The sequence below is a fragment of the Bison bison genome, unplaced genomic scaffold, assembly GCF_000754665.1.
Source record: "Bison bison bison isolate TAMUID 2011002044 unplaced genomic scaffold, Bison_UMD1.0 scf7180017864333, whole genome shotgun sequence".
NCBI lineage: Eukaryota > Metazoa > Chordata > Mammalia > Artiodactyla > Bovidae > Bison > Bison bison.
In genome coordinates, this window is record NW_011494905.1 from 2,574,600 (window position 1) to 2,578,380 (window position 3,781).

A 3,781-nucleotide genomic window follows, 5' to 3' on the forward strand; every position below is an offset into this window, starting at 1 on the left:
TCATTATGTAGTGTCCTCCATTATCTCCTGTAATCTTTATTTTAAGGTCTGTTTTGTCTGACATGAGGATTGCTACTCCAGCTTTCTTCTGCTTCCCACTTGCATGGCATATATTTTTCCATCCTCTCACTTTCAGTCTATATGTGTCTTTAGGTCTGAAGTGGGTTTTTTGTAGACAGTATATATATAGGTCTTGTTTGTGTATCCATTCAACCAGTCTGTGTTTTTTGGTTGGCACATTTAACCCATTTACATTTAAAGTAATTATTGATATATATGTTCCTATTGCCATTTGCTTAATTGTTTGGGGTTGATTTTGTAGGTCTTTTTCTTCTCTTATATTTCTTGACTATATAAGTCTGTTTAACATTTATTGTAAAGCTGGTTTGGTGGTACTGAATTCTCTTAACTTTTGCTTGTCTGAAAAGCTTTTTATTTCTCTATCAATTTTGAATGAGATCCTTGCCAGATACAGTAATCTTGGTTGTAGATTTTTCCCTTTAAGTACTTTAAATATATCCTGCCATTTCCTTCTGGCCTGCAGAGTTTCTGCTGAAAGATCAGCTGTTAAGCGTATGGGGTTTCCCTTGTATGTTACTTATTGCTTTTCCCTTGCTACTTTTAATATTCTTTCTTTGTGTTTAGTCTTTGTTAGTTTGATTAGTATGTGTCTTGGCATATTTCTCCTTGGGTTTACCCTGTATGGGACTCTTTGTGTCTCTTGGACTTGATTGACTATTTCCTTTTCCATGCTGAGGAAAATTTCAACTATAATCTCTTCAAAAAATTTCTCATACCCTTTCTTTTTCTCTTTTTCTTCTGGAAGGCCTATAATTTGAATGTTGGTGTGTTTGATATTGTCCCAGCAGTCTCTGAGACTATCCTCAGTTCTTTTCATTTTTACTTTATTCTGGTCTTCAGTAGTTATTTCCACCATTTTATCTTCCAGCTCACTGATTCTTTCTTCTGCTTCAGATATTCTGCTATTGATTCCTTCTACAGTATTTGTAATTTCAGTAATTGTGTTGTTTTTCTTTGTATGTTTATTCGCTAATTCTTCTAGGTCTTCGTTAATTGATTCTCGCATTTTCTCCATTTTGTTTTCAAGGTTTTTGACCACTTTACTATCATTATTCTGAATACATTTTCAGGTAGCTTGCCTATTTCCTCTTCATTTATTTGGACTTCTGTGTTTCTAATTTCTTCCTTAATTTGTGTAGTATTTCTCTGCCTTTTCATTATTTTTTTTTTAAACTTATTGTGTTTGAGGTCTCCTTTCCCCAGGCTTCAAGGTTAAATTCTTTATTCCTTTTGGTTTCTGCCCTCCTAAGGTTGGTCCAGGGGCTTGTGTAAGCTTTGTATAGGGTGAGTTTGTGCTGAGTTTGTTTGCTTGTTTTTCTTCTGATGGGCGAAGCTGAGTGAGGTGGTAATCCTGTCTGCTAATGATTGGGTCTGTATTTTTGCTTTGTTTGTCATTTAGATGAGGTGTCCTGCACAGGGTGCTACTGGTGGTTGGGTGATGCCCAGTCTTGTATTCAAGTGGTTTCCTTTGTGTGAGTTCTCACTACTTGATACTCCCCAGGGTTAGTTTTCTGGTAGTCTAGGGTCTTGAAGTCAGTGTTCCCACTCCGAAGGCTCAGGGTTTGATCTCTGGTCAGAAATGAAATCCCACAAGTGGTTTGTTATGATATTAAGTGAGATTAAAACAAATACCCAAAAATGAACACCAGACAAATGACAATTACAAAATCAGACAAATAATGATTAAAATAATGGAATATACACATATACACCCATAAGCAAAATCAAAACAGTCCAACAAAAATAAAGTACTGTAGACTGACCAGGTGAACAAAGGAAATCAAAAATTATATTTACCAGTTAAGAACTGCTGCTGCTAAGTCGCTTCAGTCGTGTCCAACTCTGTGCGACCCCATAGACAGCAGCCCACCAGGCTCTCCCGTCCCTGGGATTCTCCAGGCAAGAACACTGGAGTGGGTTGCCATTTCCTTCTCCAATGCATGAAAGTGAAAAGTGAAAGTGAAGTCGCTCAGTCATGTCTGATTCTTCGCGACCCCATGGACTGCAACCTACCAGGCTCCTCCGTCCATGGGATTTTCTAGGCAAGAGTACTGGAGTGGGGTGTCATCGCCTTCTCTGACCAGTTAAGAACAAAACTGACTAAAGCACAAACTGGAAAACAAAATTAAAGCAGGGTCCTAAGTGGGGAATAAAGCAATGAAAACAAAATTTTAAAATATGTTGAGAGGAAAGGAAAGAAAGAAAAGAAAAAAGAATAGATATGCATAGTTAAATAGAGGTAGATGAAGAAGATTTACATGCATTAAAGATTAAATACAAGAGGAAAAGAACAGTAGGAAAGGCAAACAAAGGAATAAATGTAGAGAAAATATAATTGGTTTTAAAAGATTAAAAACTGAATTTAAAAAAGATAAAAGGAAAAAAAAGGAAGAAAGAAAAAGAAAGGAAGAATAAAAAAAAAGGAAAACCACAGAACTGCAAAAGCCTAACGTAGAGGCAGAGGTTTATAACAATAAAAAGTGTGACTGAATATTCACATATACATATACACCCATAAGTAAAATCAAAACAGTCCAACAAAAAAAAGTACAATAGATTGACCTGGTGAACAAAGAAAACCAAAAATTATATCTACCAGTTAAAAAAAAAAAAAAAACTAACTAAAGCAAAAAGGTCAGTTTTTATTCCAGTCCCAAAGAAATGCAATGCCAAAGGGTGCTCAAACTACCACACAATTGCACTCATCTCACACGCTAGTAAAATAATGCTCAAAATTCTCCAAGCCAGGCTTCAACAATACGTGAACCATGAACTTCCAGATGTTCAGGCTGGTTTTAGAAAAGGCAGAGAAACTAGAGATCAAATTGCCAACATCCACTGGATCATTGAAAAAGCAAGAGAGTTCCAGAAAAACATCTACTTCTGCTTTATTGACTATGCCAAAGCCTTTGACTGTGTGGATCACAACAAACTGTGGAAAATTCTGAAAGAGATGGGAATACCAGACCACCTGATCTGCCTCTTGAGAAACTTATATGCAGGTTTCAGGAAGCAACAGTTAGAACTGGACATGGAACAACAGACTGATTCCAAATAGGAAAAGGGGTATGTCAAGGATGTGTATTGTCACCCTCCTTATTTAACTTATATGCAGAGTATATCATTAGAAACGCTGGGCTGGATGAAGAACAAGCTGGAATCAAGATTGCTGGGAGAAATATCAATAACCTCAGATATGCAGATGACAGCACCCTTATGGCAGAAAGTGAAGAACTAAAGAGCCTCTTGATGAAAGTGAAAGAGGAGAGTGAAAAAGTTGGCTTAAAGCTCAACATTCAGAAAGCTAAGATCATGGCATCTGGTCCCATCACTTCATGGCAAATAGATGGGGAAACAGTGGAAACAGTGACAGACTTTATGTTCCTGGACTCCAAAATCACTGTAGATGGTGACTACAGCCATGAAATTAAAAGGCACTTGCTCCTTGAAAGAAAAGTTATGATAAACCTAGACAGCTTATTAAGAAGCAGAGACATTACTTTGCCAACAAAGGTCCATTAAGTCAAAGCTCTGGTTTTTCCAGTAGTCAGGTATGGATGTGAGAGTTGGACTATAAAGAAAGCTGAGTACTGAAGCACTGATGCTTTTGAACTGTGGTGTTGGAGAAGATTCTTGAGAGTCCCTTGGACAGCAAGAAGATCCAACCAGTCAATCCTAAAGGAAATCAGTCCTGAATATT